Here is a 24,816-nt window from a genome sequence, read left to right as displayed (position 1 = left end):
ATTAATATTATTGTGGCCGTGTTTAATTTCAGTAAATTAATGCAGGAAATTTGTATATTTAATACGGTTAAATTGGTATACAGTTAATGAAATATATGCATTTCAAACCCAACTGTGATCTCTAGGTTTATTTGCTTTAGTTTTAACCCTATATTATGAAATGGAAAAAGGTTTTATGTCAACTAGTTTCCAAAAATCCTCAACGCTTAACTTTATGGATGAAATCAAAAATTTAAATAACAGTTGGTTTTTGTGCTAGTACCAATGTTAATAATATTTAATCTGTTCCTTTAGTAAACTACCCTTACCCGTATGGCGAATAAAGTTTTCTTATAATCTTATTATTTTTTTTTTTTTTTTTAGGGGACGCCTGCCATTGCCAGACGGGTGATCAGTCCTCTGTAAGGACTATTCCACCCTATTCCCCACGTTAAGACACAGGTTTACTGGTGTCCCGACAGCATCCCCCCCTGAAACCTACCAGTCTCTTTTGTGAACCTCAGGATATCCCCTCTAAAGAGGTTTGCTAGGTCTTCTTATAATCTTACTATGGGCCTCAAAATAACCTTGCACTCGACTGTAACAAACCCCTGTCACAATCGGTTAGCTAATTTCGATAATACAGATCCATACAAATGGCCCAATTTTAATGGGATAGCAGAAATCCTAAAACCTCTGCCTTTGCCTTTAAATCTGCTCCTGCAACACCATAATAATGTTTCGTTTTCGGATTATTCGCGTCATTAAACAACTTCCAAATATCATAAAGTTAAAATAACGGAACCCACTCTGCTAAACTTTGATCCTACTAAAAAACAAAGGTACTAATGAAATTAAAAAATTACAAAATAAAGTAATAAATTAACTTTATCGTACAGTGTAAAACCGGAATTGAATTTTGTTGACTCTGCAAAGGAGACAAAAGGTTGAAAGTAAGAGTACGAATATGTTAAAACCTTTCACCATGGTCCAAGTGGAATTTTCGTCCAAACCTTTCAAACGCAAAGTCACGAGCATCTGTCAATTAATTTGTTTTAGCGAGCTTGTATCTCAATCCATGATTAAAACAAAAAAACCAGTCCTGTGTGTGACAGATTCGCGCACTAAGGGCATGCAGGAAAGCAAATTGTAAATTGCTAAATCAAATTTTATACGTTGCTCAGTTTCGATGCAGTTATGCCAACCGCATAAAAAATTGCTCCACAACTGTAACTTATTTCTATATTAATAAAATAAATAAATTAATGAAATAAATTACTTACTCTACTAATATTATTGAAAGTTTACAAAAAGAAACATACTACAATGCAAACAAAGAGTTAAATCTAGGTACGATACCAACCAACATACCAACGTATGCAACATTGTTGTTTGTTGTTTTACAGAAAATATCATACTTAAACGTTTTTTCTTAATATTACGAGGGTTCATATGATCCTTACATCAGTGTGTGTCATTAATTAGGCGAGGAACTAGGAAAGCGTTGGTGCGCTCGCTATTGAGCTCGCTCGGAGTGCATGTGTGTGTTGGTAATTTTTTGTGGTGGTATAATATATACTACAACGCATATTATAACAATAGTTTAGATAAATATTTATAAACTTATCTTAAAATTGGCAAGGGAATAATTATCATCAGTTTCGTTTATGTTTAAGTCACAAGATAAGATAGAAAAATGAATGTTGAAATGTAAAATATAAATTGTTGATGTTGGAAAAGCGCAATTGCTGAGGTTCTTGCCGGCTTCTTCTCGGTAGAATATGCCTTGCTTATTATTATTATTATTATAGGCCTACATGTAACAAATGAATTTTTAATTTCTGAATTTTAGTAGTCGAAGTGTTTAGTACGTGTGTCTCCTGTGCAATCATCCAACGAGCTGAATACAATTGTGTAACTAAATCTTTATATATATATTTCTTGTGTGCGTGTGTATATCACCTCCTAGACCGCTGGACCGATTTGAATGATTTTTTTTATAAACGTTTGGGTGGCACCCTGGATGGTTTAGATTCACAAATTAGCCCGACAGATGGCGCTGGGGTCCGCTATTAAAATATAAGTATCTGAAAAATATTCAACAGCTCTCAAACTACGTTAACGTAATGAAAAAACCGGTTCTTTATTATTGGGAACAATCTTCAAAATTAATTTGAAAATTGTTTCGTGAAAAGAATGGGTTGATAAAATGGCTTTTCAGTTTAATAAAGTGGATACCCATTACAGTATTATGAGCAATTTAAGATTTCAATCATGAATATTACGCGGTTTAATAAAACCTTTTGACCTTTAGATTACCGGCTCGGGTCAATTTGGACATTTATCATTTCTATAGTGTCTTTCTGGTGTTGTCTGAAGGACGGTTTCGGTCGTTGCTAGAAGTCACCATTACTGCTAAGAATATTTAACTTAAACAAGTGTGTTCTATTGTTAGAATAATAATATTTCTGAAACCGAAACCGAAAAAACAAAGATTTAGTCAATTACTTTATAGACCAGGTTTCATTAGATTTAGTAAAATATTTTGAACTGTGACGCCATTATCTTCTCTTTCTAAATGTAAATTTTCTGTGTAAATCTATTTCAGTTAGATAGGAAGAGTAATTTTCATTTACACTCCGTGCGTATTAGGCTACATTATATTGCGAGAAATGGGAATAGAATACAGAAATTCAGTAAGTAGGTATTCTGGTACGTGTTGATAATTTACCGACATGTTTTGTCCAAAGAAGCCAGCACAGAAACTGTGTTGCCGGCTATGTTTGCACATACCCTTATACTAATAAAAAAGTTAATGTTGTCTAGCTGTTGAAGTTACACAATGATTAAACCTCTTCTTTCTAAATTAAAAAAAAATCAAAAATGTTTTATTCATGTAGACCTTATTATAGGCACTTATTAACATGTTACACTAATGTTAGTGATAGTGATAGTGATAACTGTATTCGTTGACTTAAAACTAAAGCTAGGAGGGTTCCAAATGCGCCCTACCTGGCTAAGTTTGTGCTGGTCTAAAAATAGCCCACAACAAACTTAGCCAGGTTTTTTTTTGTTATCACCATCTCACAGTCTTGTTAATGTTGAGCTATGAAGTTAGAGCAATTCATAACCAAGCTTTATTATCACAAATGTAATCCTTAATATTATAATAGGATTTTTCGATAAGCTTACTTTTTTATAAACTTTGAACTTATTGAGATTATTGATTTCATCTGGTAATTTGTTATAAAAAAAGATATACGGTTACTCTTAAATGAATTACTATGTGTGTATTGTCTTAGTATATTTATTTATTTATTTATTTATTTAATATTAATATTGTTTAATATGTCAAATTGGTCATTGAAAATGTATACGGTTCACCTGGTAACATTATAAGTCGTAAAGCCGTAGTTATCGAATGAATTCCTTTCTTACAAAACCTAACACAAAAATCCCACTCGGTATTAAATGTACAGGCACATGTGCAGTATTTTGCATCAATCTATTCTGCAGGGCAGTCTGATGAGAGCCGGAGTAAAAAAACGACACAATTGTAAAATGTAGCATCTTTTTTCTGAATCATTACTAACTAGCGAATGTTGTTTCTTGGAAAGTAAACCGAACCGCAACGCAAACATTTCAAATAGAGTGTTACTCGCAGAAGTAAATAGTACTTAGTATAATCGACGTCACAATAAAAAAGGGCTGACGGTCTTAATGCTCACAAAGCGACTTAAATTTGTCACGCTTACTTTCTAACTAGCGAGAATTTAAATTCTATTTTTTTTTATTAACGATGTGCCAGCGCTTGACGACAAACATGCATAAGTGGCAGGAAACACATTAAAGCTGTTCATATGTATAAAAAATCCATTAGGCTATAGAGTACTACTATCTTTATTGCTATAGAATTTTTACATGCTAGGTTACGAGGATTTGGGATAAGAACACCTAATGACCCTTGCAAGACACACATACACACACACACTTATAATCGCAGAATCTTGCCATCGCATTAGTCCAGAATCGTAGCCTAGGTCATAAGTTACCTGTCACAAGTGCCTGTTCAATTATCACTTATTTCGCTCTTAGAGGAGACTGACCACTCGCGACGTACGCCTGCTTTTATACCACTTATCTAAAGCCTTCTCTATCCGGAAATTGTTAAAAAAAAAGAACTATCCAGAATCGTTACGAATCATAACTTTTCTCGGTTTTACTTTGATGTTTCATAGGTTATAGGTACCTGGTACATACGTGATAAATACCTACATGTTACGTTAGCACGAGCAAAAATGAACTTTAAGTGCCTTATGAACCTTATATATATATGATTATTTGTAACTGTATATGCTATATCGCATTTGTACAGCACTAACTCACATGCGCTATTCAAAGTGTTTTAGTGCTGATAACTGTACGTAATCCCATTTCTTTCAAAATCACGCGGCACCCGTTACTTTAGTCTATTTGATCTAGGTTAGGTACTTTAGTTTATTCCACGCGATCAAATATGGAGATCTGTAAATTAATCATAATTACCGGTAACGTTTAGCAAAACTAAAGTGGCAGTGGTTGAGATAGAAAGCTCCGACGATCGATAGACTTTGGGATTCTAAGATGCTGCGGTGGCAATAGCGAAAAATGCAGTATAAGTAGATCACAAAAATAAGCTTGGCTTGAGTACTTAACATCACGTTAGTGATTATAACCGGGAAGATGGCTTAACGTATTCTCCAAGGCACAGGAGGGGCAACAATTTCCGTACTCCAGGCTGGTTTTGTAGTAAGAAGGTAATTAAAGTAGGTATGAAACCATATACACCGCCGATTGGCGCAGTGGGCAGCGATCCTGCGTTCTGAGTCCAAGGCCGTGGGTTCGATTCCTACAACTGGACAATATTTGTGTGATGAACATGAATGTTTTTCATGGTCTGGGTGTCTATATGTATATTATAAGTATTTATATATATTATTCATCAAATTATATTCATCAGTTATCTTAGTTAGTACACAAGCTGCGCTTAGTTCGGGGACTAGATGGCGATGTGTGTATTGTCGTAGTATATTTATTTATTGATTTATTTATTACTACTAAAAAATACTTCCGAGGGGACTTATTTGTATTCTCGGCACGGAGCTCCAAATTTTTGAAGCAATGTGCGTTTTAAGCAATTACCAATTAACAACATGCCCTGTAGTGGGCTAATCCATATCCATGACCTCCATGGCGCAGCGGTGAGCGGTGTGATTTCAAGTTGGAGGTCCCGTGTTCGATTCCCGGCAGGGGCAGTTGGGAATTTATAAGTTCTGAATTTTCTCTGGTCTGGTCTGTTGGATCGCTTTAGCCGGGGCTAGTTACCACCCATCGACAAAGCCGTGCTGCTAAGCGATTTAGCGTTCCGGTACAAAAAAAAGTTTGTTTTATACCTAAGCTTATAGAAAAGTCCTATTATAGTATAAAGGACTACGTAATCGCAAAAAATAAAAAAGCTTGGGTGTAAATTATTGCTCTAACCAGATTGCTCTTCTAATAATTTAAAATGACATTGTGAGATGGTGATAACAAAAAAAAACATTTGGCTAAGTTTGTTGTGGGCTTCTTCTTAGACCAGGACGCGTTTGGAATCCTCGTAGCTTTAGTTTTTAAGTTTACGAATGTGGTTATTCATCATCTCACTACCGTGTAATTCTTATGTACGCATCAAAAGTGCCACCTATGGGCCTACTTGAATAAAGATATTTTTGACTTTGACTTTGACTTTGACAATGTCGCGTAGAAACTGTTTCGGGGTATGACTACAATACTCCCTAGAAGGGCCCGCTTCCATCTTAGACTGCATCATCACTTACCACCAGGGGTGATTTCAGTCAAGGGCTAACTTGTAGTAAAAAAAAAACGCGGAAGTGTATTTGTTTGTTACTCCCTACTCAATCTAAGATAACTAAACAACCAATGACTTGGTTTATTATAAAACCAAATATCTTTCATCCTTCATGTCCTAACATAGCTTACAAGCGATTTAACCCCCGCGAGTAGCACCGCGGGACGCAGCTAGTTAAATATTAAAATAATGACTATAAAGTTTCACCTGACCAAGTCTATCGTCAACGCAATTTTCACGTGACACCTGCAATAATAACAATAGCGAAGGATGAGAAATATAAAATTTCACAAAACAAATTGCCCCACTTACAAAGTTAAAACAATCATTATTTCTTTTTTATTGGCTTGTACAGAAACGAGTTCGGCGCACCGTTTTCCGTTATTGCAATAAATAAAAATGTGACATATTATAATATGAAGTTAAAACATCCTGATTGGCCGACATGATTGTCTTTGAACTTTTATAGGTTCTCAGTGAATAGGGCATATAAAATACTATCTCTCTATTAAGTTATAAGGGAAAAATATTACACACCTCACCTACTATAGTCTACAGATAATCTGTAAACAAATTATTTTAAATTTATAAAACAGTGTAACTTTGATATTTTGACGACCTCCCTGGCGACAGGTGAGCGCTATGAATTTAAGTAGGAGTTCCCGGGTTTATTCCCGTTCCCGCAATTTGTTAGTTTATAATTTCTGAATTTTCTCTGGTCTGGTCTGGCTTCTTGGTCACATCAAAGACGTGCTGCTAAGCGATTTAGTGTTCCGGTGCAATATCGGACGGTAACGGGCAAACCTGTTTAGGGGTATAGCAGTTATATTAAACCAATACCCCTTATCGGTTTCCACGCGACATCGTACCGGTACGCTCTTAGTCTTTGTCGGTAGAATGGTAACTACCGATCGATCCTGGGATCTTCCAGCCAGTGAAAACCACAACGCTCATTGCTGTGTTAGGGAAGTCGTCAAAAATTTCACTGACAGCTGAATTTGTTAGAAAAAACTCAACATTCACTGGCCCGGGGAACGAATCCAGGTCCTCGTGATTTGCAGTAAAACATACTCACTTAGATCCGCTCGCTAGACCAACGTGACGGTCAAACAATTAATAATTACTTATGTTAGTATGTACCTACAATCTACATACTGTCCGCTTGTTAACATAACACAGCTATTCGGGTGTGGATTTATTGGAATTCCTCGTATATTTCATTCCCCCAATGAAATATGCAAATCAAAGAATTTACCTTTGCTTTTATTTGTTCAACGCTCGTCATATTTTGTTTACTCTTTTTAATAAGGTTTGGTCCGATATATTATTTATTTTGTTTTGGGAGAGAGAATCCATATGTTTTTGATTCGTAGCAATGATAAAATACAAAAAACATGTGTGTACTTATGTACAAACGTTAGAAGTTATACTTCTTTGGCGTAGCAAAATAAAATCTTTTTTTTAAAATTTCATCTTTCGCCTTATTCTAGGTTTGTAAAAAAAACTACACTAACAATAGAAAAAAAGGTATTGTTTCTATTATTGAATGTCAACTGTCAAAGCTTTTTTAGAAAAGCTAAAATGTCGAATGTAGCTAACTAACCTCATGGTGTTTATTGTGGCGGTGTGCGCGCGCAACGTAAAAATTATATCTCACCATGCTTTCCTAACGCGCCAAAAGTAGTATAACTTCAAAAATTGCTGCTTAATAAACATTGACACGAACTATCTTATTCTAAGTTATAAAAAAAAACTCAATAGAACAGACCTCGATATTACCAAAACGTGATACAATGAATATTTACTGGTTCCCTTCCGAATTATATCAAGGTTGCACTGTATTAAAAAATAAAAATAAAAATTGTTTAAAGATTGAAACCAGTAGACTAGAGCACGTCAGGTGGATAATATTTTTTGCTTATCAGTAGTTAGAATTTCTATCAAGAAATGGGCACGGGTCCCACAATGAGAGTTAGAGGCCATAGTCCACCACTAGCCCAACGGCTAAGTCTAGCAATTTAAGCAATTTAAAGGGGCAATAGCGCCAACATTTTGGGTACCATGCCCATAAGTGAACAGTTGAACAGTTGACGGCTTATATTTATTGTAAATATTAATTTTAGTTTATAATTATTATTTCCCTAGAAAATATATTTTTTGTTGGTTTTTTAATAAACAATGAAAAGTCACAAAAAAAAAGAAAAAAAGTTAAACAATGATATTACATTTCTTGGCAAAATATTTAAGTTCAGCTGAGAATTATACGTAGACGAAGTTGCGAGTAGAAACTTGTATGGGTTGATTGTACTTGAATTATACGAGGAATGTTAAGTCACTTTAGTTATTAATTATTTACAGTACAGCCAAATCTACATTTTCATGTTGGTACATATCATGTTCGTCTCGTAAATCACGTTTACTCGTGGATTCCAGTAAAAAGCACTTGATGGATTGTTGAAATTGTTAAAGTAATTAATAAGTCGGCTTCTACGTTTATTTTGTAATGCCCTTAATGAAGATTAGTTGATGTAACCAAAGGACCTTTTCTCGTACCCTTTTCACCCAGAGTTTATTTATTCAAGTCAAAGTATCGTACAAAGAAGCAAACTTTATATGAAACATTGGGTCAACATCAGAAATCTGAAACAAATCGGAATGAAACCTATAACGAAGACTAATACTCAAATTCAAAATTCATTCATTTTAAGTAGACCTAGCTTAAAGCGTAGGTTTAAAGTGGTGGGTTTTAACTTATCATAGTTGATTAAGATCTTTATTTGATACAAGAAAGAGGTTATTAAAGTAGAAGTCGATAGGAAAAACTAACGAATACGAATACGAATAATGCTACGAATTACGAATACGAATAATGCTACGAATAAAGCTGTAAATAAACTCGACAAAGTTGACGTCGAACTAATCGGAAATCCTCGGTGTGAAATTAATTCAGTAATCCCTGTTTGTGTTCAAAGACTGAAGTTTTTTTCTATCTTTTTAAATTGCAATAATTTGCTGCTTAGATTGATAGAAAGTCTTTATTGCACATACAGAAAAAAAACACAAATGAAACAAAACAAAAGGTAACAAATATACATTCGCACAGGGCGGCCTTATCGCTTCAAGCGATGCAGGCAACCTTTGCTTGATGAAGCATGTTTATTACGGAAAACGGGATAGACACCTGTAGAACGGAAATCGGGAGTTAAAAATAAATAATTGTTTTACATTACATGTACTTTACATACTAATACTACATAATATATATATATATAAATCATTACATATTTGATCTATATATTGACTATTTTCAAGGAATAGAAACATTTTCGTTAAGATTAGATACAATCATCACTTGTGCGTTGATTATACACAAAATAAATACATTCGTAAACTTAAAACTAAAGCTACGAGGGTTCCAAACGCGTCCTGATCTAAGAAGAAGCCCACAACACCCACATTTTAGCCGGGTGTTTTCTTTTTGATATCACCATCTCACATTGTCATTTGAAAATATTTTATAAATGTTGGACGACTTTGTTTTTGGTCTGGTTATAAATATGTAAGTTGAAATTGGGTATTTTTTTTTAATCATTAGATAGTTAAGCCGCCACTTAAACTTAAGAGACTTACACAAGGGCATTTTCCAGTAGATACTTAAAATTTTATTTGCTAGTTAGTATCGGAGCAGACAAACTACACGATTTTTATACATTAAAGACTGCCCACTGCTTTCTGCTCAAAAACTGATAAGGTTTGTAGGCTGCTTGTCCTTGAAGATTACTATATACTATTTACCGTAACCTACAATCAGTCCATCGCAGTAAAGCGCTAACTTGGCAACAAATATATATTTTTTACTACATCGCTATCTAGTCCCAAAGTAAGCGTAGCTTGTGTTATGGGTACAAAGATAACTGATGAATATTTTTTTGCATAATATACATAAATAATTTTAATATATAGATAAAAACGCAGACACTGAATAACATTTATGTTCATTACACAAACATTTTCCATGGATGGAATTTAATATGATAATTAGTATACCGATGTATACTAATAAACATATTAATTTACATCCCTTGGATCATTATTTAGTGGCCCGGGGATTATCACTCAGTGCAAGTTATAGTGGAGGCACTGAAGGATAAAATTCGGTTGTTGCATTCGTAATATACTAAGTTAAATTCACCCACTTAGCCTTTATTAACGTGTTAGACAAATTTTGGTAGGTCAGCATTGAAAGGTGGGTTACTTTTGTGTTTTGCCAAAGAGCACATACTTAATTTTAATGCCTAAATTATGAATATAACGTGAATATCGGCAATATTGGGTTATGCTATTTGGGATTGAACAAAATTCTGTAACTGCTTAGTGTCTTGTGTCTTAGATATTCGAAAAGTGTTTATTTAACGCGTACCCAACGTTTTAAATTAATTTTAATTTATTTTCTAGTGGTTAGGTATGGATATCTAAGGACTTTGGATAAGATTGATTATAAACTTCGGGCGTAAAAGGTTTCATAAAGGGTATTTGTCTAGCCTAAAGTCTGTGGCTTTGTGAGCAAAAGTTCCCTTTTTTATTGCTGCAGACTCGCGGAATAATTGGAATTAAAATTTGGACGGCATCCAGACTGCTGTCTGTTTGTATAATAGGTTAACTCTCTTTTTTTTGATTCGAATTTAAACGTTCTTACAGTGATAAAAATAAATATATACATAAATATTTCAATATTTGTATTTTTTTTAAGCGACTTTTTTTTATAGAGTAATTATTTACTCGAATGTATGTAACAATAAGTAAGTAGAAACACTTATTTTTACAACTGAAATAAAATAACATTTTATAAAGAATTTTATATATAAGTATATTCATTGAATTTCTCAACTAATGTCGACTAGCGTAAAGGTGACTTTCGAATAGCGATTAAACTTTTATTGCCGAGGATCAGCTCACGCCATTTTGAAAAAGAGAAACTTGAATTAGCCATCTCTGAAAAAACACGAGACATAATAATGTCGATAACATATTTAAACGTTATCGACATCATTTTGTTTTCGTTTAAAAAAGTTTTAAAATTAAATTTATATACTAGCATTCCGGGTGATAATCAATAACTGTTACAGACAAAGTTTTGAGATTGCAATATATTAATAAAGATTATGTGATTTCCTTCCAACTTTTTTTTTGTTTGTATTTTTATAGAAATAGTTGCATTGGGTTTTGAATAAGCCCACTTAACAATTTTTTCTTGTAATATGTGGTTTACGCAGTTGACGCCGCAGTGAGTAAGTATTTGTAATGCGATAGTGTGTTGATGTTTGTAAATCAAAATAAATAAATAAACAATGTTGTCTTAAGAAGATTTCAAATAGTTATAGAAAAAAAATTCAGTGACATTTAGCATAAAGTGTTTACGCTTTTGTTAAAAGATTCGATTTCTCGATTAACGCGTTAAGGCGGAAAGTGGACTTGGCCTTTTAAGATACAAAAAAGATTTGTTGTAAGTAAAAATTTTAGAAACAACAAATTTTAACATTAAAATAATATTATGATATACCACTTCAGGCAGATTAGGCCCTAAGATTCAAGTTTAAAACTGGTAAGTAATAAATTATTTCGCAGCTACGAGGTGTAGCAAATTTACAACTTAAGCCCGTTCTAATTTGATCACGAAAGTTTAATGACTTTAGAGATAACAGTATTCGAGTGTCTCATAATAATAATTTATGGTTTGATTTTTTTTACATATATAAAAACTTTATCGATATAAAACTTTATCGATATAATATTTTAGCTGTGATATTTTAATTACTTCAGAACTTCGCTTTGCAAATTTCAGAGGTAAGGAAAAAGAATGAGATTACAATTTTATAGTGCAAGATTCACTTTTCTTATCTAGGCACCTACTATAGAATTTCAACCCCCGATTTCCGGCATTAAATAATGGATACATCTTTGATTTCCGGTTTTCCTCTTCACCCGTCTCCTAAGAATTACTTTCTTGCAAACTTACTATTTTTTTTTTTAGATTTTGGTCACTGGATTTCATGACAGTACATCATGCCAGTCAAAGAATAATACTTTAATTATGAAAGATCTCTTAATTTTACAGCAGTAAGATATCACTGACCAATATTTGAAATATCTTCATGTTGATGGTTTCACACAAAGATGGACGGACGGGCAAACTTAAAACAGTATGTACGGATTCCTTTTTGCATTGTGAGGAACTCTAAAAACTATGATATAGCTGTTAAATGAAAAGGAAAATTCAAAGAGCCTCTGTTTTGGCATCTGCCTCACTGCGCCAGTGAGGTAGCCAAAATTTCTGCATAACTAATAGTAATATCTGTATTTTTATTTTTATATGAGTAAGTAATAGCCGCCCGACTTTGTCCGCATTTGTTGCAGAACACATGTTTTTCAATACCGAGCGAAGCTTTTGTTTTCCTGGGCTTATAAGTATCCTATGCCCTTAAGGCTCCAGAATGGCCATAATGCGTACCACGTAATCTCGTCTTTTCTCATAGAAATAGAACGGTAAACGGTAATTATATCGCGGTGCGCATGCCAACCCTAAACGATGTAAGCGACTATGCAAACTTAAAAGGTCATCCAATTAAGAGTTTTTAGATGGCATGCTGGTGCGCCATGCCTAGACAAACAAGGATTAGCAAACATAGCGTCAAATATGGTTAAAGTATCACTTAATTTTATGAGTCGTAAACAAAGGTTATAGCTTGGCTTAATGTTGAAATACTGTTTTAAAAAAATAATTTAAATAGTGTATCTAAAATAGCAGTTATATGCTTTTGGACTATAGCGTCTGTAACACGATGAGCATTTTTTAGTTTTACGTGTAACTGAATCTCTATTGGTGGAACATTGTTCTTAGGTTTGACTCGCGATGTATCATCCTTCTTAGTAACCAATAACTCTAAGAACGATTCTTAGAAACTCAGCTAAGAACCTCAGATTCAGGACCTATTAAGAAAAATGAATCCCATCCTGCCAAATAGACATCAGAGCTACCAACTTTAACTACAAACTGTAAAGTCAGCAGCATGGCAGCTTGCTATTTTCATCCAGGAAGATATAAACACAACATTATTTTAGGGCTGCTATCTCTGGAAAAATCGCAAGACAACGATGTCGACAACAGCACGTTCAATTTAAGTTCATTATCATCGGAATCTGTATTATACGGATATGCAAAACAGGGGCTTACAGGCGTATTTTCTCTGATTAATGTTGAAACTACAATATGTTCCCTGATTAGTATTCCACGGAAATTCATCAAGATTCCAGATTGAACACCTGAGTTCATGTGAATTTTCATTTCCGGCCCAAAACGCTATGATCGTTAGATAATGTTTCATCTACGAACGTTCTTTAATACACTATTGTTTAGAAATCAAATTTTTAGATAAGTTATTTTCATAAAACTTGGCATTTGGGCTTTAAGTTAGAAATAAAGACAATGATATTCTATATATATTAGTTATTACTATAGTTTTTTCGTAATGCAGAATTTGTACTTAACAGAAGGTATTTGCAGTTGTACTTCGTTAAATAACTAGCACTATTCGACTTCGTTTGCGTATCAATAACTTTGGTTTCGTAAATTTGTCCCATATAAACTTTGATTCTACACGCTACCGCATTGCATCGCCTGCCCGTTGCCCGACTATTCCCTCAGCGAAGCTTGGTTTAAAAAAGCATGTAGCATGAGTCAAGAATTAAACTATTAAATTCAAGAGATAATGTTTAAAAGATCTTTTAAAATATATTTTTCAAGATTTATAAAAATTTCAATAAATCTTGAAAAATATATTTTACAATCTTATCTGGCAACCTAAATACAAATTTTCATACGCGACTAACTGCGCAAAGTAGGTACTTACTATTATTAACCTATGAATACTAAAGTCAATACCAAGCTTGCCTAAATGCGTATTCGAATTAGATAAATTTTAATCAGATATTTTTTTCCAATAGCAAAAGGAGCATCCGAAAACCTTTTTCTTGAGTTTTTAAACTAGCTATTTCAAACACGATGTACCTAAGACACTCATTCGACTCATCAAAGTGTTTATATTCAGTAGCGGTAACTGGCTTGTCGTTGATTGTCGGTTCCTTGCGAAAGGTACTGAAAAAGATTGGATCTCTTCCTAGTTTCTAAAAGATAGTATCTGTAAAAAGTGTAAGCTTACTTGCTTAGCTCCCGTACCGTATTGCTAGCACTCATTTATTTTTAAGGCTCTGGTTTTCAACTGCTGACGGCGATCTTTTTTTACAGGATCAATATCATAGTAGAGCCTATATTTTTAAACGATAATAAATATGTTCAAGTTCTTCATCCGCAACATCAGCATAATGAAACTGTTGTTTTTTTGGGCTAAATTCCCTGACAATTTAGCCCTTTACCGCAATCTCAATCGTAGTAAGTCATGTTGCAGTTGATGGTAGCGGGCTAACCTGTTTGGGGTTATATTGAATTGACCATAGCATTTACATATACTGAAGACTAACGTCTTCGAACAGTGCGTGTTGCCAGTGATGACTTAAGGATCTGAGACGTGGTCGCTAACTATGGGCCTCATAAGCAAGCTCAGAGTCACTCAGCGGGCGATGGAGAGAGCTTAAACATTAAACCCATACCACTTATCGATTTTAACGCGGCACCGGAGGTATCGGAACGCTTAATTCGTCGACCGGAGGGTATATAACTACAGCCGATGCAAGACAAGATCAGAAAAAAAAAAAGATCCTTGTACGCCCGCCCCACTTAGATAAAAAACCACAAGGCAGCGCCAGGGTTGTAAACATAGCGAGGGTTTGCATCACATCCAGTGTACATAGACGGTAATCAAAATTTGGGTGTGACATCATCTACTAAATGAATTCAAAAATAAATTTTAACAGATTGGTAAATAAAATAAATATACTACGACGCGCATCTAGCCAAAAGTAAGCGTAGCTTGTGTTATGGTAACTAAGATGACTGGTGAATATTTTTATGAATAATATACATAAATACTTAGAATATACATATAAACACCCAGACACTGAAAAACATTCATGCTCATCACACAAACATTTTCCAGTAGTGGGAATCGAACTCACGGCCTTGGACTCAGAAAGCAGGGTCGCTGTGAACTGCGCCAATCGGCCGTCAAGTCGAATTATTATTCAAAGTACAGATATATACATGAAATAATAATTCAAAATTCAAAAAATTCAAAATTCATTTATTTCAAGTAGGCCTAATATAAGCAATTTTGAAACGTCAAGTCTGTCTGTGTGTAGTGACTCTACCACCGGTTCGGAAGGCAGATTCTACCGAGAAGAAGCCGGCAAGAAACTCAGCTCAATTATAATTATTATTCCAAGTATATATATATATATATATATATATATATATATATACATATTACTATGTATATTATAACATAACCTATTAAGTGATAACATAGTGGTCGCCAGTAATCAAATCAAAGGTAAAGCAATTAAATAAGTCATAATACAAGCTGTATAGTATTTTCAAAAACTGTGAAACACGTACTTCTTATATTTTAACCAAAATCCCAAATCCCAGTTTAATGGATATACATTGAAAAATAACAGACCGAAATCCAAACTTAAATCCCTATTTTAACCCTCTTATGGGTAGAATTTCGAAATCTTGCTAAAGAATATTTTCAAACAAAATCCTCTCAGAATTTCAAACTTTTGCGTTTATTCATATGTGGTGCAGGTTACCTGAGTTTGTCAAGACAAAGCAACATAAGCAACACATACCTTTAACGTACAGGTTTTTTCCAGTTACAATATTCTTAGGTTTAAATAAATATGTAGGTTGAAGTCCTTTATTCAATTTTAAGTTATAATTGAATGACCCGCTGAACAATAGGAATTACTATTTGGACGTATTCCAGGCTACTGTCTGCTTCCGTAGTAGTTAATCCGTCCTTTTACTTTAATTCCTAACTTTTGCAGCGTAAATAATTGAAACGTAGCTCTGCATTATATGTTTCATCACATCACTCAAGCGTTTAAAGTTTAGAGATAGGGTTTGGAAGCATAGCAACCATGTTGCTCGAATGCAGTTTGGTGGGTTTCAACGATTATTATCACTTCATATTAGTTTTAATCACCATTAATTTTCGAGATACGGAGCTGGACAATACCAGTTTCCTAAGACTGGGCTGGAAATGAGATTTATTTTTACAGAAACCTCGGCATTATTTTTTAAGCGACGATGCAGTCTAGGATTGTAGCGGGCTTACCCCTAATTGGTTTTTACAAAGCATTTTTCATGAAAGTTTAATCGCTTCGTGGCACGTATTTGTCGGTGGGGGGGTAACAAACGACTTGTTACCACCCCACTATGCTGCTCACCTGACCAGAGGAAATTCAGAAAGTATCAATTCCCAAATTGTCCCTACTGGGTATCGAACCTCCATTCAAAAGTCCAGAGCATTCACTACTCTACCATGATGGTCGACAAAAGTCAGGTACAAATTGTACTTGAGATTGATAAAAATGTCACCAATCTAAGAGTAAAACAAATTCTTAGAATAACAGATGCACTGCATTCTGTGTTTCTCTAGATCTTGTTTTCTCACGAATCGGAGTTGAAAGTGCACTTAGAGTGAGTACGTAGGTATACTATTTTTATTGCGGATGTCGATTCCTTTACGAGAGGATAGAAAATCAAATACAAGTAGGGCAACATGATACCGCAGGGAAATCCATTGATACCTTTGCCACGCTTTGGAATCAACACTTGTTTACTTTGACGCGTTTGTTTCTGGATCAATTTAAACTTGTCATACGCTTGTTAGTAGTTCCGTCCTTATCTACAGGGAAGAGTCTGAAAAGTAAAGCACTACTCGATTTAACTTCATCCGAAGATTTTGGATTAGAACTTTTGTTTTCCAGGTCTGACTAAATATCCCGTGCTCATCTCCAGGATGCAAATCATTTGTATATTACCACCATCGCTAGAATTATTTACAAAAAAAGAATCACAATGTAGAGTCTGCAATTTTAATGGTGAAATAAGATAAGAAATTCAAAATAAAGTATTATTATGATAGCCTTAATTTTTTGCATACATAATACGAATGTATGCAAAATATAAGCAAATACAAGTCGCGGTTTGGACGCGGTGATTAAAATTTGAATAAAACTGGAGCAACATAAATAATGGGAGAGCATTGTTACTTCTGACAGTGAAAAATCAAAACTCACTATATAGTGTTGCGTACCTGCTGTTAGAACTAAAGTTTACATATCAACTTTGAAAATTATTTTGTTACTTTGAATATTAAAACATTTAAAATGGCTTGGTGGCCTTGTTGTATCGATTAAAGTAAACAAAGGTTACATGATGTTTAAATGGGGATTAAATCATCATGGAAGTTTAAAACAAAAACTGACTAACGTGACGTCGGACGTTTGTTTTTCTGGAAACTTCTACTTCTTTATTCGGTTCTTATTTACTTACTAAGAGTCTCTTGAAGAAATTCCCAATACCTACTTACCTCACCATTTATTTGCCTCTCTATGGTCAGAACACAATACAATTTTTCGCAGTACAGAAAATAACGTGTTCTATACACATAACTTAAAATGCGTCGCAAATATATGAGTCGCATGAATCGGAATAGCCGAAATCTAAAATATAGGAGAAATAAGCTTGGTGTCAAAAAGTTCTCTTAAATATGTTATACGTGCCGACTTAGCGAATATATGCGGTACACGAGCCGGATTAAAGCAGGTTACCTTTATTGTTGAATGCTGACGCAAAATAGTGTTCCCACCCAAAAGTGTGTAGCACGCCTAATCAATTCTATTTCAAGATGACCCTTCTTATCAAAATCAATATAATACGTGGTTATAACAAATCTTTTTCCACTGAAAAAGTTATCATTATTCTTAACGCCAGTAGCTTTCTGTGCCTAACTGTTTGGTGAGGTAGAAAAGATTAAAGGCTTATCTTCACGACCAGTATTTTAATCACAATTCCTAGAGCATCCTGAAATCTACTACAGTTTCTGCCTCCCCGCCGTACAGGGATAACTTATTACTTCAACAGCTACTGGTAAATTGTGTTTCAGAACTCACAAAAACCCAGGTGCAGGCAAGGCATAAAGAAAACTATTTATGCATCATTAGACATCATTGTAAACAAAGTTATTCAAGTGAACAACTTTTTTTCAAGAGTTTTTTCTTACTAGACAATGTGATGGAGTTATTAGGTACACATTCATCGTCATCAGCCTACTTCAGCCCACTGCTGGACTAAGGCACGCACGCCATCTCGGTCTATTGCTGGTTACTGCATCCAGTTCTTCCCTGCCGCCTTTACGATATCATCCCTCCATCGAGGTGGTGGTCGGCCAATGCTTCTGTGTCCAGTGCGCGGGTGTCAATCCAGAATTCGGCTCCACCACCCACTACGACATATGTGGCCCGCCCGCTGCTCTTTGTACGATGTCAGTGATTCCAGTTCGGTTTCTGATCTCTACGTTGGGAACCCTATCTAATAGAGATTGACAGCCGATTGGCGCAGTTTGCAGCGGCCCTGCTTTCTGAGTCCAAGGCCGCGAGTTCGATTCCCACTACTGGAAAATGTTTGTGTGATGAGCATGAATGTTTTTTCAGTGTCTGGGTGTCTGTTGTTCAGTTTCTGTACATTATTTATAAAAATATTCATCAGTCATAACACAAGCTACGCTTACTTTTGGGCTAGATGGCGATGGCTGTATTGTCGTAGTATATTTATTTTTTATTTATATAATTTATAGAGACAATCGTAAAATCGCTCTTTCCGTTGCACGCTGATCAACTTTGAGCCGGTGCACCAACATTTTTGTCCACGTCTCTGCTCCATATGTCATAGTGGGTAGGACACATTGATCGAATACTTTCGCTTTAAGCAAAAAGGAATGTCTCCTTTAACCCGAGGTTATTCATTATCTTGGTTATTTATGACTCCTTGGTCTCGTAAAGTCGTTAAAATTTTATACTATGCCTACTTTCGATTTATTCTGTTTATAACAGTTTAGGAGATTTTGTTGCAATCTTTTGACTTTTAACCCATATGTCAGCAGTTTGGGTGGAGTGGCAGATATTCAATTCATCTAATGCTTTGGATTATATTTTTCGTTTGTAAGCTGTAATTAAATTTGGAAAACTATTTGAGAACCTTTTTATGTATTTAAAATACTTTTTGAAAAGGTGCTTTCGATTTCGGTGGTGATGAAACCATTACGTATTGTAGACATGATGAATTTACAGGCATTACATAAACAGTATAACCTTATTCCTTATCAGATTAAAGAACTCTATAAATAGCAAATAAAATAGTCTGTCCTTAAATCAATTCTAATTCCATTAATGGGGGCCCACCACAAAGCGAATTGCACGGGGAACAAATTAGTCCGACTTAGTGATTTATTGGAATCCATTGGCATATAATAGAAGTTTGTACTGAAATGTTTATTCAAATTGCTCATAATTTTTATTGTTTAACTATTTCTCTTATGATGTCTCATTATCGATAATGGTATATACATTTTATATAATTTTATTATTTATTATAATCACCAAGGATTATAATAAATAATAAAATTATATATATTTAGGTAGGTATGTATTTCATTATAAAAATTACTGTTTAAAGCGACGATAGTAAACCGACAGAAAATGGAATTAAGTAAGTAAAAAAGAAGAAACTGAAATACGTAGGAATTTAAGTTTTTTACGACCCAGAGAAGGTCGTAAAAAAAACTGCAACGGGCAAGCAGTGAGAGTGGGAGGTCCCGAGTGCGACCCTTGCACTTTGGAAATTTATATTTTTTTCACTTTCTGGTCTCATCTTGGTGACCCAACCTGGTGGAAGGTTTCGGCCGGGGCCAGTTACCACCCTAACAACAAAGACGTGCCGCTAAGCGATTTAGCGTCCCGGTACGCTGCAGCCTAGAAACTGATTTGGGGTTTGGGCTTAATGTTATCTGCCATACACCTAATAGGTCCGCCCGTTGCCATCTTGGGCGTCATTAATAGATGATTGTAAATAAAGTGCAGAATTTCAGAATAGGTTTAATGACAGAGTTATTATATTTTTAATATCGTTCGCAAGGAAATAAAACTGTGATAAGTACTTATTATTAACTTAATGCTAACGTATTTTCATATTCATGGTAATTCTCAATACTTTTGATGATAAACTACAGAAATGGAGAACATTTTGTTATCAGATTCTAGTTAGCATAAACAGGAAACTCGTATTACGAGACGAGAGGTTTTAATACTTGCTTAAAAATAAATAAAATTATGGTGCTTGGTAATATTATTTTTAAATACTGAGTTGTGACGTCACAATGGATGACCGCTAAGAAAATATGAACGTAAAAGCAATTTTAAGCTTATTGATGTACCAAATCAAATCTTAAAATCTTTGGATATTTATTAACTTTGATTAATAAAACTGTTCGTATATTCTCTTAAGTTTCTCGTTCTGTTTTAATTGATAGGTATAAATGTTAGGCTATCTTGTAAAATAGGAGTATAGGTTTAGAAGACTGTTGGTTAGTTTAAATTTTCGTACGAAATAATTAATATACAGTATTTGAGTTCAGAGAAATTAATTTAGTATTCCCAAAGGCGGGGAACTTGATTGGTTTGTGCCATTTAACTTTTCTGTTGTAAGCCTTTTATTATTGTTATTATAGTATTAATTGCTTACTTACCTAGCTATATTTAACAAAACGACATGAAACCGTTAGCCATAGTAGTGAAATAATATTGTCTTAGTATAGCTATATCAATAACTCTGGTTCTTCTACGAATCTCCACATTTGATCGCGTAAATACTCCGAGCATAGTTCTCACCATCGCCCGCTGAGTGACTCTAGGCCTTCTTAGGGGTTATAGTTAGCAATCATGTTTCGAAACCATAAGTACTGGCAACACGCACTGTTCGAAGAGTGTGCATTAGTTGCAGTGTTTTTCTTGAAATAGTTTGTTAGCTAACATCAACACTAGTTGGTAGTTGGATGCTAAGTTTGTTGTATTTGAATAACTTTCTAATTGAGTTACACAGATTGATACAATGATAATTGGTATCATAAGTAGGTAAAGACATATTGATGAAAATGGTGTGACGTTGTGTTATAGACATTAGTGTCTGTAATTTATATTCGTTAGGTTACAGCATATAAGATATATAAATATTCAACAAAAGAGATTCAGTTTTACGCGAATCAACAAGTGTTTTGGAATTCAGGTTTATCTATACCAAGTTCTCTTGTGCTTCTTATTTTCTTACGGATTAGGAGTACTGAAGATATACCATCTGTTCGTCCCTAAATGAGGATGAAGAGTCTTAACACAATTTGTACAAGTGCGATGGACTTGCTGGGAAATAAATTTACTTTCTTGTGCTTTTCTAAGCGAGAAAATGACTATGCCTTCAACCTAAAAGTGTCAATCGATCAGTTATAGTGGGGATTTGCATTAGATAAGGACATGGGATAAGCGAAAGGGCGAGTACAAAAGCGAGCCCCGTTGCAATAATAATATAAATACGTTTTTACTACTGCATATTATTTCAGGCTTTTATGAGCCCCCATCGTTTTATCTAAACTTGAATGAAGGTAAAGATAATTATAAACTTGTGTGCCTGTTTGGTTCGGGCTCGCAAAAGGCGCCGTCAAGATGTCTGTAATTAAAACTTTTACGGCTTAGTGTTTCTACGCTTTACCTTCCTCCATTAAAGTTGTTAAGTATACCTAGTATTAAAAAGATAAACTATTAGCTTAACAGAAGGTGCCGTTTACGATTACTCCTCCTTTATAATTACTGTCTGACGGTTGCAGTCTACCTCTGTACAAAGTGCATAAGTTTTTATTAAGAAAATTAATAACCGTTCACTTATCTTTTTTCCAAGAAAATTCCTTTTTTATATAGAAGAAACATAAGCAAGACTTTGAAAATAAAATAGTAGTGCGGATTTCAATATCTTGGCTGTCTCTCTATTAGTCAAATAGCCTGACTGTCCAAAATATTCATTAAAGTATAGCATTTTTTTTTATTTCACTGCAAGTTAGACCTTGCATGCAATCTTACCTGGTGGTAAATGATGACGGTTGTGGGCTAAGCTGTTGGGGAGTATGGTAGTCATACCCCTAATTGTCACACTAAATCGAGGGCACGTCTGTGAATATAATATATCCATATATAAAAGAAAGTGTGTGGGTATGTTCCGTATAGGCTCCGAAACGGCAGGACCGATTTCAATGAAACTTTCAGGGAATCTCCGGATTGACCTGGCAAGTAATCCTGTAAAGTTTGGTGACGAACGGAGCACTCCTATACTTGAACTGTCAAACTGTCAAAAGCTTTTATTTACTATGACGATATTCTGTTGTTAGGTGTACATGGGTGTAGATAATGATCTTCACCCGCTCGAGAAGAGAATAAAAGAGAACGAATACGGAGATAAATAAATGATTTAATATATTATGAGACTTAAATTAAAAAATTTATGATGTAAGTTTATTGTTTAAATAAAATAAAGCGAAATCTAGCCCGGCGAAGCGGGCTGGGTACGCTAGTATATATATATATATATATAATATTAGAAGCGGAATATTTAGAAGAAGTAGAGCTTAAGTAGTAATATAATAGGTACTTTAGTAATTATAAGTGCGCTGGTGTTTTAGAACTCCCTTACTCAGTAAGGCTAATTTTTTCAACCAAACTCCATTAAAAGCAGACACCCAATTCTGTCTTCAGTAATTTGAAATTATGACTCAAACGTTTTATTGATCTTAATATTTCATCAAATCTTATTAGCACCTTATTTATATGTGTTACTGAAGAAACAAACAAAAGTTTTAAAATGAAAATAAAGATAAGCACGTCTATGCATTAATTTGTCCATTTATCATACAATATTTCACCATAGAATATTTACATATGTTAAATAAATGATAAAAATAAAAATATTACGTAGCCATTCGTCAAGGTCTGAGCAGCTAACTTTTAATATTTGACTAGAATGAATACATCCAGGGTCCTTCACGACGTTTCGTTCGCAAAACGTGAACAACGATGTGCAAACAATAGCTTGACATGCAAAGAAATGTAATATTTACTCGGGATGCTCTGAGAGCACAACTTTAGTTTAAGTCTCGGTTATTAAAGTGCTCAGAAATAAAATTAGTTTCATAGGTTTTCAATGTGTGTGTACAGTGTAAGTAAACTATATCAGACCTGTATTATATAAATAAGTACTGACAATTGTCCCCTTTTTTTTAACATTTTCGCGGTAATCGTTACGTTTTCCAGGATAAAAAAGTAGTTTTCATTCTATGTTACCTTCGGGATGCATGTACTCTCTATGCAAAATTTTGCTTTAATTATGAAGCCGTGCATCATCATCATATCAACCTTTACTGGCACATTACAGGGCACAGCTCTTCCCACAGTAAGAAGGGTTATGCCGTCGTCCACCACGCTGGCCCAGTGCGGGTTGGTGGACTCAACAAATCTTTGAGAACATTATGGAGAACTCTCACGATGTTTTCCTTCACCGTTGAAGCAAGTGATATTTAAATTACTACAAGTGCACATAACTTGGAAGAGTTAGAGGTGCGTGCTGGGATTCGAACTCCCCCCTGTAATTAGAGTCGAAGTCCTACCCTGGGCTACCATCACTTTTAAGCCGTGCATTGGCAACAAATGATATACTTTCAAATCCCCCGGGAATGTTTGCCTGGTGGTTTTTTGGGATAAAAAGTATCACATATGTCCATCTTTAGGCATTAAGCTATGAGCAAAATTTAATTGTGATTAGTACAGTGAGCCGGGTTTAGGTCACAAAATAACAAACAAACAAATAAACACTTGCGCATTCATAATATTAATATGGATAGGCCTTGCGCTTGAAGACAAATGCCGATCGTCCTCCTGTCATGGCGGATCGCTAGATTTAGCGGATTTATTTGTTAAAAATTCAATGCCAATATCACGTCGAATATGAACAAAAATATTTTGTAATATAAACAACATTTTTGCGATTCTTCGTTATTGTCTTCATGCCTATTGTATAATGTGTTTGGGAAAACAGTAAAGGAGGAAAAAAAAGCACGGTACAAACAGACTGCACCGACAAAACAATTACGTATTAAATGATTGGCCAATGGGCTCCACTCATTCCATGTTATTTTTGTTAAAGTATTCTTAATTTACATACTCCATATTGACAGCATTAATAATATGGCATCTAAAATATTAGGATTTCTGATAAGTAATGGTAAGGAATTTAGGAAGACCCGTATTTTAGGAGGTATTGCAGTACCGTTTGGCGAGCGTTTGATTCGAGAAGAAACGCGATTTCATCATGTTACTTTAGGGACTGAAAAACGAGAACACTTTAGAAAGATCGATAATCTAGATCTCACTTTCTCTTTTTAGGTTTTTAATAATAAAATTGTTCTATTCTATTACAAAACTTAAATTCAAAAGTTCTAAAGGAAGCCTATTTATTTAATCATAACTCTCCCACACTGCGCCGTTTTACAGTTATCGGTGCCAACTTGCCAGTCCCAAGGATGTGTCAACTTTATAACAAGCTCAATATTGCCGAAATCATTGATTTAATATGTTACTATTTTGGCCGAAATACGTAGAGGTTTTCTGGACAAATTTTGGAGATCAACCCATTATTATTTATGTACCTACACTTCTAGCTGTGTTGCATGGTTGTATCCACCTTTCTCAACAAATCGGACACCAAGGCTTACAAAATATACTGTTCCGTAGTCGCAGATATACAAAATCTACTGTTCAAATATTAAGTAAAGATAGCGATGCAACTTTTTACCAAAATGTTTTATTTAACTCTTTTTTTATAAGTAGACGGTAAGACG

This window comes from Pararge aegeria, chromosome 12, assembly GCF_905163445.1.
Source record: "Pararge aegeria chromosome 12, ilParAegt1.1, whole genome shotgun sequence".
NCBI classification, from domain to species: Eukaryota; Metazoa; Arthropoda; class Insecta; order Lepidoptera; family Nymphalidae; genus Pararge; species Pararge aegeria.
Note: the sequence above shows the minus strand (reverse complement) of the source record.